Source organism: Pseudophryne corroboree, unplaced genomic scaffold, assembly GCF_028390025.1.
Source record: "Pseudophryne corroboree isolate aPseCor3 unplaced genomic scaffold, aPseCor3.hap2 scaffold_2353, whole genome shotgun sequence".
NCBI lineage: Eukaryota > Metazoa > Chordata > Amphibia > Anura > Myobatrachidae > Pseudophryne > Pseudophryne corroboree.
The window spans coordinates 44,867-58,017 of NW_026969007.1; the positions used below are offsets into that span (position 1 = coordinate 44,867).

Genomic DNA, 13,151 nt, shown 5'->3' on the forward strand with positions numbered 1-13,151 from the left:
TCCAAATGCTGATCAACTGTTTCAATTTGTCTTGTGCAGAAGGAGGGAATTCAATGGAGACAAGAAGTAGACGCTAAATAAGACTCCACACAGTAGTTCACAGGTGCTTTTATTCATCCATTGTAACATTTTAATAGACAGCAAAGATTGAATACAATTTTGACACAGTATAAAAAGCATGCTTACAAAATCCAAGAGTTGATCAATGCAGCAGGCAAAAAAACATTGCAAATCCTGGGGAATAAGCTGAGAAGTCAGCATTCATCTATTTTTGGAATACAGAATAGGAAAGGTGCACCGGTCCCGGAGGTACTGCAATACCGGGTCAATGCGTGGAGTGGACAGAGCAAGCTCTTCTTCCATCTCCCTGTTCTAAAAATCCATTTAATATATGGCCCCCAGATAGGGGGCGTATCAGATATTAAACTGATAAGAACAGATACTACACTTGATCTTAGCCAAAAGGCCGAGAAGCGATAACCCGAATGTGGGCTGAGGGACCGGCGCAACCGAAACAGGATCTACAATCCATCATGGAGAATCACCCTCCCCAACGCACGCTCACACTATCTGCAGATTGACTTGACTTTTGTTGGCGGCGGCGGCGACAGCAAAGAAGAGGAGGAAGGAAGGAGAAGTCCGGACTGACAAGCAGGCAGTCACCCAGGCGCGCGCAACCACATTCCATCACTCACTCCTGCATCGTGAGTTTTCTCTCCTCTCCTGTCTTGCTGGCTGCTTGACTGACTGACTGGCTGGCTGATGCACAATCATTTGCATTTGGTCCGCCTCCGACAACCACACCCACCAGACGTCTGCCGCCCGTCCCGTCTGTCCCTGCTGGCTCCGTGCTTATTATCACATTGACACAATGCTATGCACTTGCACTTCATCACTTAAGCAGTGGGACATTCATTCTGCAATGGAAGGTTCCCTGGCTGCCTTGAACCTCCTGTCTCTAAAATCTGGATTGTTTCAACCAACCCGTTCATCCTGGCAGGCAGATTTCAATTTTTCACTACAGTGTGAGGGCTCTGTGAAGTCATCATGATGCACACTCTATGATGTCATCATGATGCGACACATGTGATGTCATCATTATGCGACACACGTGATGTCACAATGTGCTTGGCTGTATGGACTGCATTTGCTTGGCTTGCTAACTGACATCCACTTGAGGGAGACACACACCAGGAGATGGATGCAGCATATACACATACTGCAGAGCTTGTGCCTTTAGTGCCTGTAACAGCAACTATCCACACCTCCTGCAACCAGCGTGGACACCACCGCCACAAAAATAAAAATTAGTTCCAAACATGAACAGGTCGAAAAGACCAGCCGAAAGGATGATCATGATAGTAAGTTAAAAATGTAGGAATTCATTTCGAAGAGGTAAGGCTTCTTCGTTCGTACTTAGTTTGCATTCAAGAATTAGGCCTACGTAGGCCTCACATCCAAATGCTGATCAACTGTTTCAATTTGTCTTGTGCAGAAGGAGGGAATTCAATGGAGACAAGAAGTAGACGCTAAATAAGACTCCACACAGTAGTTCACAGGTGCTTTTATTCATCCATTGTAACATTTTAATAGACAGCAAAGATTGAATACAATTTTGACACAGTATAAAAAGCATGCTTACAAAATCCAAGAGTTGATCAATGCAGCAGGCAAAAAAACATTGCAAATCCTGGGGAATAAGCTGAGAAGTCAGCATTCATCTATTTTTGGAATACAGAATAGGAAAGGTGCACCGGTCCCGGAGGTACTGCAATACCGGGTCAATGCGTGGAGTGGACAGAGCAAGCTCTTCTTCCATCTCCCTGTTCTAAAAATCCATTTAATATATGGCCCCCAGATAGGGGGCGTATCAGATATTAAACTGATAAGAACAGATACTACACTTGATCTTAGCCAAAAGGCCGAGAAGCGATAACCCGAATGTGGGCTGAGGGACCGGCGCAACCGAAACAGGATCTACAATCCATCATGGAGAATCACCCTCCCCAACGCACGCTCACACTATCTGCAGATTGACTTGACTTTTGTTGGCGGCGGCGGCGACAGCAAAGAAGAGGAGGAAGGAAGGAGAAGTCCGGACTGACAAGCAGGCAGTCACCCAGGCGCGCGCAACCACATTCCATCACTCACTCCTGCATCGTGAGTTTTCTCTCCTCTCCTGTCTTGCTGGCTGCTTGACTGACTGACTGGCTGGCTGATGCACAATCATTTGCATTTGGTCCGCCTCCGACAACCACACCCACCAGACGTCTGCCGCCCGTCCCGTCTGTCCCTGCTGGCTCCGTGCTTATTATCACATTGACACAATGCTATGCACTTGCACTTCATCACTTAAGCAGTGGGACATTCATTCTGCAATGGAAGGTTCCCTGGCTGCCTTGAACCTCCTGTCTCTAAAATCTGGATTGTTTCAACCAACCCGTTCATCCTGGCAGGCAGATTTCAATTTTTCACTACAGTGTGAGGGCTCTGTGAAGTCATCATGATGCACACTCTATGATGTCATCATGATGCGACACATGTGATGTCATCATTATGCGACACACGTGATGTCACAATGTGCTTGGCTGTATGGACTGCATTTGCTTGGCTTGCTAACTGACATCCACTTGAGGGAGACACACACCAGGAGATGGATGCAGCATATACACATACTGCAGAGCTTGTGCCTTTAGTGCCTGTAACAGCAACTATCCACACCTCCTGCAACCAGCGTGGACACCACCGCCACAAAAATAAAAATTAGTTCCAAACATGAACAGGTCGAAAAGACCAGCCGAAAGGATGATCATGATAGTAAGTTAAAAATGTAGGAATTCATTTCGAAGAGGTAAGGCTTCTTCGTTCGTACTTAGTTTGCATTCAAGAATTAGGCCTACGTAGGCCTCACATCCAAATGCTGATCAACTGTTTCAATTTGTCTTGTGCAGAAGGAGGGAATTCAATGGAGACAAGAAGTAGACGCTAAATAAGACTCCACACAGTAGTTCACAGGTGCTTTTATTCATCCATTGTAACATTTTAATAGACAGCAAAGATTGAATACAATTTTGACACAGTATAAAAAGCATGCTTACAAAATCCAAGAGTTGATCAATGCAGCAGGCAAAAAAACATTGCAAATCCTGGGGAATAAGCTGAGAAGTCAGCATTCATCTATTTTTGGAATACAGAATAGGAAAGGTGCACCGGTCCCGGAGGTACTGCAATACCGGGTCAATGCGTGGAGTGGACAGAGCAAGCTCTTCTTCCATCTCCCTGTTCTAAAAATCCATTTAATATATGGCCCCCAGATAGGGGGCGTATCAGATATTAAACTGATAAGAACAGATACTACACTTGATCTTAGCCAAAAGGCCGAGAAGCGATAACCCGAATGTGGGCTGAGGGACCGGCGCAACCGAAACAGGATCTACAATCCATCATGGAGAATCACCCTCCCCAACGCACGCTCACACTATCTGCAGATTGACTTGACTTTTGTTGGCGGCGGCGGCGACAGCAAAGAAGAGGAGGAAGGAAGGAGAAGTCCGGACTGACAAGCAGGCAGTCACCCAGGCGCGCGCAACCACATTCCATCACTCACTCCTGCATCGTGAGTTTTCTCTCCTCTCCTGTCTTGCTGGCTGCTTGACTGACTGACTGGCTGGCTGATGCACAATCATTTGCATTTGGTCCGCCTCCGACAACCACACCCACCAGACGTCTGCCGCCCGTCCCGTCTGTCCCTGCTGGCTCCGTGCTTATTATCACATTGACACAATGCTATGCACTTGCACTTCATCACTTAAGCAGTGGGACATTCATTCTGCAATGGAAGGTTCCCTGGCTGCCTTGAACCTCCTGTCTCTAAAATCTGGATTGTTTCAACCAACCCGTTCATCCTGGCAGGCAGATTTCAATTTTTCACTACAGTGTGAGGGCTCTGTGAAGTCATCATGATGCACACTCTATGATGTCATCATGATGCGACACATGTGATGTCATCATTATGCGACACACGTGATGTCACAATGTGCTTGGCTGTATGGACTGCATTTGCTTGGCTTGCTAACTGACATCCACTTGAGGGAGACACACACCAGGAGATGGATGCAGCATATACACATACTGCAGAGCTTGTGCCTTTAGTGCCTGTAACAGCAACTATCCACACCTCCTGCAACCAGCGTGGACACCACCGCCACAAAAATAAAAATTAGTTCCAAACATGAACAGGTCGAAAAGACCAGCCGAAAGGATGATCATGATAGTAAGTTAAAAATGTAGGAATTCATTTCGAAGAGGTAAGGCTTCTTCGTTCGTACTTAGTTTGCATTCAAGAATTAGGCCTACGTAGGCCTCACATCCAAATGCTGATCAACTGTTTCAATTTGTCTTGTGCAGAAGGAGGGAATTCAATGGAGACAAGAAGTAGACGCTAAATAAGACTCCACACAGTAGTTCACAGGTGCTTTTATTCATCCATTGTAACATTTTAATAGACAGCAAAGATTGAATACAATTTTGACACAGTATAAAAAGCATGCTTACAAAATCCAAGAGTTGATCAATGCAGCAGGCAAAAAAACATTGCAAATCCTGGGGAATAAGCTGAGAAGTCAGCATTCATCTATTTTTGGAATACAGAATAGGAAAGGTGCACCGGTCCCGGAGGTACTGCAATACCGGGTCAATGCGTGGAGTGGACAGAGCAAGCTCTTCTTCCATCTCCCTGTTCTAAAAATCCATTTAATATATGGCCCCCAGATAGGGGGCGTATCAGATATTAAACTGATAAGAACAGATACTACACTTGATCTTAGCCAAAAGGCCGAGAAGCGATAACCCGAATGTGGGCTGAGGGACCGGCGCAACCGAAACAGGATCTACAATCCATCATGGAGAATCACCCTCCCCAACGCACGCTCACACTATCTGCAGATTGACTTGACTTTTGTTGGCGGCGGCGGCGACAGCAAAGAAGAGGAGGAAGGAAGGAGAAGTCCGGACTGACAAGCAGGCAGTCACCCAGGCAGCGCGCAACCACATTCCATCACTCACTCCTGCATCGTGAGTTTTCTCTCCTCTCCTGTCTTGCTGGCTGCTTGACTGACTGACTGGCTGGCTGATGCACAATCATTTGCATTTGGTCCGCCTCCGACAACCACACCCACCAGACGTCTGCCGCCCGTCCCGTCTGTCCCTGCTGGCTCCGTGCTTATTATCACATTGACACAATGCTATGCACTTGCACTTCATCACTTAAGCAGTGGGACATTCATTCTGCAATGGAAGGTTCCCTGGCTGCCTTGAACCTCCTGTCTCTAAAATCTGGATTGTTTCAACCAACCCGTTCATCCTGGCAGGCAGATTTCAATTTTTCACTACAGTGTGAGGGCTCTGTGAAGTCATCATGATGCACACTCTATGATGTCATCATGATGCGACACATGTGATGTCATCATTATGCGACACACGTGATGTCACAATGTGCTTGGCTGTATGGACTGCATTTGCTTGGCTTGCTAACTGACATCCACTTGAGGGAGACACACACCAGGAGATGGATGCAGCATATACACATACTGCAGAGCTTGTGCCTTTAGTGCCTGTAACAGCAACTATCCACACCTCCTGCAACCAGCGTGGACACCACCGCCACAAAAATAAAAATTAGTTCCAAACATGAACAGGTCGAAAAGACCAGCCGAAAGGATGATCATGATAGTAAGTTAAAAATGTAGGAATTCATTTCGAAGAGGTAAGGCTTCTTCGTTCGTACTTAGTTTGCATTCAAGAATTAGGCCTACGTAGGCCTCACATCCAAATGCTGATCAACTGTTTCAATTTGTCTTGTGCAGAAGGAGGGAATTCAATGGAGACAAGAAGTAGACGCTAAATAAGACTCCACACAGTAGTTCACAGGTGCTTTTATTCATCCATTGTAACATTTTAATAGACAGCAAAGATTGAATACAATTTTGACACAGTATAAAAAGCATGCTTACAAAATCCAAGAGTTGATCAATGCAGCAGGCAAAAAAACATTGCAAATCCTGGGGAATAAGCTGAGAAGTCAGCATTCATCTATTTTTGGAATACAGAATAGGAAAGGTGCACCGGTCCCGGAGGTACTGCAATACCGGGTCAATGCGTGGAGTGGACAGAGCAAGCTCTTCTTCCATCTCCCTGTTCTAAAAATCCATTTAATATATGGCCCCCAGATAGGGGGCGTATCAGATATTAAACTGATAAGAACAGATACTACACTTGATCTTAGCCAAAAGGCCGAGAAGCGATAACCCGAATGTGGGCTGAGGGACCGGCGCAACCGAAACAGGATCTACAATCCATCATGGAGAATCACCCTCCCCAACGCACGCTCACACTATCTGCAGATTGACTTGACTTTTGTTGGCGGCGGCGGCGACAGCAAAGAAGAGGAGGAAGGAAGGAGAAGTCCGGACTGACAAGCAGGCAGTCACCCAGGCGCGCGCAACCACATTCCATCACTCACTCCTGCATCGTGAGTTTTCTCTCCTCTCCTGTCTTGCTGGCTGCTTGACTGACTGACTGGCTGGCTGATGCACAATCATTTGCATTTGGTCCGCCTCCGACAACCACACCCACCAGACGTCTGCCGCCCGTCCCGTCTGTCCCTGCTGGCTCCGTGCTTATTATCACATTGACACAATGCTATGCACTTGCACTTCATCACTTAAGCAGTGGGACATTCATTCTGCAATGGAAGGTTCCCTGGCTGCCTTGAACCTCCTGTCTCTAAAATCTGGATTGTTTCAACCAACCCGTTCATCCTGGCAGGCAGATTTCAATTTTTCACTACAGTGTGAGGGCTCTGTGAAGTCATCATGATGCACACTCTATGATGTCATCATGATGCGACACATGTGATGTCATCATTATGCGACACACGTGATGTCACAATGTGCTTGGCTGTATGGACTGCATTTGCTTGGCTTGCTAACTGACATCCACTTGAGGGAGACACACACCAGGAGATGGATGCAGCATATACACATACTGCAGAGCTTGTGCCTTTAGTGCCTGTAACAGCAACTATCCACACCTCCTGCAACCAGCGTGGACACCACCGCCACAAAAATAAAAATTAGTTCCAAACATGAACAGGTCGAAAAGACCAGCCGAAAGGATGATCATGATAGTAAGTTAAAAATGTAGGAATTCATTTCGAAGAGGTAAGGCTTCTTCGTTCGTACTTAGTTTGCATTCAAGAATTAGGCCTACGTAGGCCTCACATCCAAATGCTGATCAACTGTTTCAATTTGTCTTGTGCAGAAGGAGGGAATTCAATGGAGACAAGAAGTAGACGCTAAATAAGACTCCACACAGTAGTTCACAGGTGCTTTTATTCATCCATTGTAACATTTTAATAGACAGCAAAGATTGAATACAATTTTGACACAGTATAAAAAGCATGCTTACAAAATCCAAGAGTTGATCAATGCAGCAGGCAAAAAAACATTGCAAATCCTGGGGAATAAGCTGAGAAGTCAGCATTCATCTATTTTTGGAATACAGAATAGGAAAGGTGCACCGGTCCCGGAGGTACTGCAATACCGGGTCAATGCGTGGAGTGGACAGAGCAAGCTCTTCTTCCATCTCCCTGTTCTAAAAATCCATTTAATATATGGCCCCCAGATAGGGGGCGTATCAGATATTAAACTGATAAGAACAGATACTACACTTGATCTTAGCCAAAAGGCCGAGAAGCGATAACCCGAATGTGGGCTGAGGGACCGGCGCAACCGAAACAGGATCTACAATCCATCATGGAGAATCACCCTCCCCAACGCACGCTCACACTATCTGCAGATTGACTTGACTTTTGTTGGCGGCGGCGGCGACAGCAAAGAAGAGGAGGAAGGAAGGAGAAGTCCGGACTGACAAGCAGGCAGTCACCCAGGCGCGCGCAACCACATTCCATCACTCACTCCTGCATCGTGAGTTTTCTCTCCTCTCCTGTCTTGCTGGCTGCTTGACTGACTGACTGGCTGGCTGATGCACAATCATTTGCATTTGGTCCGCCTCCGACAACCACACCCACCAGACGTCTGCCGCCCGTCCCGTCTGTCCCTGCTGGCTCCGTGCTTATTATCACATTGACACAATGCTATGCACTTGCACTTCATCACTTAAGCAGTGGGACATTCATTCTGCAATGGAAGGTTCCCTGGCTGCCTTGAACCTCCTGTCTCTAAAATCTGGATTGTTTCAACCAACCCGTTCATCCTGGCAGGCAGATTTCAATTTTTCACTACAGTGTGAGGGCTCTGTGAAGTCATCATGATGCACACTCTATGATGTCATCATGATGCGACACATGTGATGTCATCATTATGCGACACACGTGATGTCACAATGTGCTTGGCTGTATGGACTGCATTTGCTTGGCTTGCTAACTGACATCCACTTGAGGGAGACACACACCAGGAGATGGATGCAGCATATACACATACTGCAGAGCTTGTGCCTTTAGTGCCTGTAACAGCAACTATCCACACCTCCTGCAACCAGCGTGGACACCACCGCCACAAAAATAAAAATTAGTTCCAAACATGAACAGGTCGAAAAGACCAGCCGAAAGGATGATCATGATAGTAAGTTAAAAATGTAGGAATTCATTTCGAAGAGGTAAGGCTTCTTCGTTCGTACTTAGTTTGCATTCAAGAATTAGGCCTACGTAGGCCTCACATCCAAATGCTGATCAACTGTTTCAATTTGTCTTGTGCAGAAGGAGGGAATTCAATGGAGACAAGAAGTAGACGCTAAATAAGACTCCACACAGTAGTTCACAGGTGCTTTTATTCATCCATTGTAACATTTTAATAGACAGCAAAGATTGAATACAATTTTGACACAGTATAAAAAGCATGCTTACAAAATCCAAGAGTTGATCAATGCAGCAGGCAAAAAAACATTGCAAATCCTGGGGAATAAGCTGAGAAGTCAGCATTCATCTATTTTTGGAATACAGAATAGGAAAGGTGCACCGGTCCCGGAGGTACTGCAATACCGGGTCAATGCGTGGAGTGGACAGAGCAAGCTCTTCTTCCATCTCCCTGTTCTAAAAATCCATTTAATATATGGCCCCCAGATAGGGGGCGTATCAGATATTAAACTGATAAGAACAGATACTACACTTGATCTTAGCCAAAAGGCCGAGAAGCGATAACCCGAATGTGGGCTGAGGGACCGGCGCAACCGAAACAGGATCTACAATCCATCATGGAGAATCACCCTCCCCAACGCACGCTCACACTATCTGCAGATTGACTTGACTTTTGTTGGCGGCGGCGGCGACAGCAAAGAAGAGGAGGAAGGAAGGAGAAGTCCGGACTGACAAGCAGGCAGTCACCCAGGCGCGCGCAACCACATTCCATCACTCACTCCTGCATCGTGAGTTTTCTCTCCTCTCCTGTCTTGCTGGCTGCTTGACTGACTGACTGGCTGGCTGATGCACAATCATTTGCATTTGGTCCGCCTCCGACAACCACACCCACCAGACGTCTGCCGCCCGTCCCGTCTGTCCCTGCTGGCTCCGTGCTTATTATCACATTGACACAATGCTATGCACTTGCACTTCATCACTTAAGCAGTGGGACATTCATTCTGCAATGGAAGGTTCCCTGGCTGCCTTGAACCTCCTGTCTCTAAAATCTGGATTGTTTCAACCAACCCGTTCATCCTGGCAGGCAGATTTCAATTTTTCACTACAGTGTGAGGGCTCTGTGAAGTCATCATGATGCACACTCTATGATGTCATCATGATGCGACACATGTGATGTCATCATTATGCGACACACGTGATGTCACAATGTGCTTGGCTGTATGGACTGCATTTGCTTGGCTTGCTAACTGACATCCACTTGAGGGAGACACACACCAGGAGATGGATGCAGCATATACACATACTGCAGAGCTTGTGCCTTTAGTGCCTGTAACAGCAACTATCCACACCTCCTGCAACCAGCGTGGACACCACCGCCACAAAAATAAAAATTAGTTCCAAACATGAACAGGTCGAAAAGACCAGCCGAAAGGATGATCATGATAGTAAGTTAAAAATGTAGGAATTCATTTCGAAGAGGTAAGGCTTCTTCGTTCGTACTTAGTTTGCATTCAAGAATTAGGCCTACGTAGGCCTCACATCCAAATGCTGATCAACTGTTTCAATTTGTCTTGTGCAGAAGGAGGGAATTCAATGGAGACAAGAAGTAGACGCTAAATAAGACTCCACACAGTAGTTCACAGGTGCTTTTATTCATCCATTGTAACATTTTAATAGACAGCAAAGATTGAATACAATTTTGACACAGTATAAAAAGCATGCTTACAAAATCCAAGAGTTGATCAATGCAGCAGGCAAAAAAACATTGCAAATCCTGGGGAATAAGCTGAGAAGTCAGCATTCATCTATTTTTGGAATACAGAATAGGAAAGGTGCACCGGTCCCGGAGGTACTGCAATACCGGGTCAATGCGTGGAGTGGACAGAGCAAGCTCTTCTTCCATCTCCCTGTTCTAAAAATCCATTTAATATATGGCCCCCAGATAGGGGGCGTATCAGATATTAAACTGATAAGAACAGATACTACACTTGATCTTAGCCAAAAGGCCGAGAAGCGATAACCCGAATGTGGGCTGAGGGACCGGCGCAACCGAAACAGGATCTACAATCCATCATGGAGAATCACCCTCCCCAACGCACGCTCACACTATCTGCAGATTGACTTGACTTTTGTTGGCGGCGGCGGCGACAGCAAAGAAGAGGAGGAAGGAAGGAGAAGTCCGGACTGACAAGCAGGCAGTCACCCAGGCGCGCGCAACCACATTCCATCACTCACTCCTGCATCGTGAGTTTTCTCTCCTCTCCTGTCTTGCTGGCTGCTTGACTGACTGACTGGCTGGCTGATGCACAATCATTTGCATTTGGTCCGCCTCCGACAACCACACCCACCAGACGTCTGCCGCCCGTCCCGTCTGTCCCTGCTGGCTCCGTGCTTATTATCACATTGACACAATGCTATGCACTTGCACTTCATCACTTAAGCAGTGGGACATTCATTCTGCAATGGAAGGTTCCCTGGCTGCCTTGAACCTCCTGTCTCTAAAATCTGGATTGTTTCAACCAACCCGTTCATCCTGGCAGGCAGATTTCAATTTTTCACTACAGTGTGAGGGCTCTGTGAAGTCATCATGATGCACACTCTATGATGTCATCATGATGCGACACATGTGATGTCATCATTATGCGACACACGTGATGTCACAATGTGCTTGGCTGTATGGACTGCATTTGCTTGGCTTGCTAACTGACATCCACTTGAGGGAGACACACACCAGGAGATGGATGCAGCATATACACATACTGCAGAGCTTGTGCCTTTAGTGCCTGTAACAGCAACTATCCACACCTCCTGCAACCAGCGTGGACACCACCGCCACAAAAATAAAAATTAGTTCCAAACATGAACAGGTCGAAAAGACCAGCCGAAAGGATGATCATGATAGTAAGTTAAAAATGTAGGAATTCATTTCGAAGAGGTAAGGCTTCTTCGTTCGTACTTAGTTTGCATTCAAGAATTAGGCCTACGTAGGCCTCACATCCAAATGCTGATCAACTGTTTCAATTTGTCTTGTGCAGAAGGAGGGAATTCAATGGAGACAAGAAGTAGACGCTAAATAAGACTCCACACAGTAGTTCACAGGTGCTTTTATTCATCCATTGTAACATTTTAATAGACAGCAAAGATTGAATACAATTTTGACACAGTATAAAAAGCATGCTTACAAAATCCAAGAGTTGATCAATGCAGCAGGCAAAAAAACATTGCAAATCCTGGGGAATAAGCTGAGAAGTCAGCATTCATCTATTTTTGGAATACAGAATAGGAAAGGTGCACCGGTCCCGGAGGTACTGCAATACCGGGTCAATGCGTGGAGTGGACAGAGCAAGCTCTTCTTCCATCTCCCTGTTCTAAAAATCCATTTAATATATGGCCCCCAGATAGGGGGCGTATCAGATATTAAACTGATAAGAACAGATACTACACTTGATCTTAGCCAAAAGGCCGAGAAGCGATAACCCGAATGTGGGCTGAGGGACCGGCGCAACCGAAACAGGATCTACAATCCATCATGGAGAATCACCCTCCCCAACGCACGCTCACACTATCTGCAGATTGACTTGACTTTTGTTGGCGGCGGCGGCGACAGCAAAGAAGAGGAGGAAGGAAGGAGAAGTCCGGACTGACAAGCAGGCAGTCACCCAGGCGCGCGCAACCACATTCCATCACTCACTCCTGCATCGTGAGTTTTCTCTCCTCTCCTGTCTTGCTGGCTGCTTGACTGACTGACTGGCTGGCTGATGCACAATCATTTGCATTTGGTCCGCCTCCGACAACCACACCCACCAGACGTCTGCCGCCCGTCCCGTCTGTCCCTGCTGGCTCCGTGCTTATTATCACATTGACACAATGCTATGCACTTGCACTTCATCACTTAAGCAGTGGGACATTCATTCTGCAATGGAAGGTTCCCTGGCTGCCTTGAACCTCCTGTCTCTAAAATCTGGATTGTTTCAACCAACCCGTTCATCCTGGCAGGCAGATTTCAATTTTTCACTACAGTGTGAGGGCTCTGTGAAGTCATCATGATGCACACTCTATGATGTCATCATGATGCGACACATGTGATGTCATCATTATGCGACACACGTGATGTCACAATGTGCTTGGCTGTATGGACTGCATTTGCTTGGCTTGCTAACTGACATCCACTTGAGGGAGACACACACCAGGAGATGGATGCAGCATATACACATACTGCAGAGCTTGTGCCTTTAGTGCCTGTAACAGCAACTATCCACACCTCCTGCAACCAGCGTGGACACCACCGCCACAAAAATAAAAATTAGTTCCAAACATGAACAGGTCGAAAAGACCAGCCGAAAGGATGATCATGATAGTAAGTTAAAAATGTAGGAATTCATTTCGAAGAGGTAAGGCTTCTTCGTTCGTACTTAGTTTGCATTCAAGAATTAGGCCTACGTAGGCCTCACATCCAAATGCTGATCAACTGTTTCAATTTGTCTTGTGCAGAAGGAGG

At 46.4% G+C, this 13,151-nt stretch overlaps 9 non-coding genes across 9 annotated transcripts; all 9 read right to left on the reverse strand.

Moving 5' to 3' along the window:
* Positions 1–287: 287 nt before the first annotated feature.
* On the reverse strand, positions 288–478 carry LOC135010470 (U2 spliceosomal RNA). The gene has a single exon (XR_010209803.1). It is a non-coding gene; the product is annotated as a U2 spliceosomal RNA (small nuclear RNA).
* Positions 479–1,743: 1,265 nt separating this feature from the next.
* LOC135010471 (U2 spliceosomal RNA) lies at positions 1,744–1,934 on the reverse strand. The gene has a single exon (XR_010209804.1). It is a non-coding gene; the product is annotated as a U2 spliceosomal RNA (small nuclear RNA).
* A 1,265-nt stretch (positions 1,935–3,199) lies between these two features.
* On the reverse strand, positions 3,200–3,390 carry LOC135010472 (U2 spliceosomal RNA). The gene has a single exon (XR_010209805.1). It is a non-coding gene; the product is annotated as a U2 spliceosomal RNA (small nuclear RNA).
* A 1,265-nt stretch (positions 3,391–4,655) lies between these two features.
* Positions 4,656–4,846, reverse strand: LOC135010473 (U2 spliceosomal RNA). Its single transcript, XR_010209806.1, has one exon. It is a non-coding gene; the product is annotated as a U2 spliceosomal RNA (small nuclear RNA).
* Positions 4,847–6,112: 1,266 nt separating this feature from the next.
* Positions 6,113–6,303, reverse strand: LOC135010474 (U2 spliceosomal RNA). The gene has a single exon (XR_010209807.1). It is a non-coding gene; the product is annotated as a U2 spliceosomal RNA (small nuclear RNA).
* Positions 6,304–7,568: 1,265 nt separating this feature from the next.
* On the reverse strand, positions 7,569–7,759 carry LOC135010475 (U2 spliceosomal RNA). The gene has a single exon (XR_010209808.1). It is a non-coding gene; the product is annotated as a U2 spliceosomal RNA (small nuclear RNA).
* Positions 7,760–9,024: 1,265 nt separating this feature from the next.
* LOC135010476 (U2 spliceosomal RNA) lies at positions 9,025–9,215 on the reverse strand. The gene has a single exon (XR_010209809.1). It is a non-coding gene; the product is annotated as a U2 spliceosomal RNA (small nuclear RNA).
* A 1,265-nt stretch (positions 9,216–10,480) lies between these two features.
* Positions 10,481–10,671, reverse strand: LOC135010477 (U2 spliceosomal RNA). The gene has a single exon (XR_010209810.1). It is a non-coding gene; the product is annotated as a U2 spliceosomal RNA (small nuclear RNA).
* Positions 10,672–11,936: 1,265 nt separating this feature from the next.
* On the reverse strand, positions 11,937–12,127 carry LOC135010479 (U2 spliceosomal RNA). Its single transcript, XR_010209812.1, has one exon. It is a non-coding gene; the product is annotated as a U2 spliceosomal RNA (small nuclear RNA).
* Between the last annotated feature and the right edge of the window lie 1,024 nt (positions 12,128–13,151).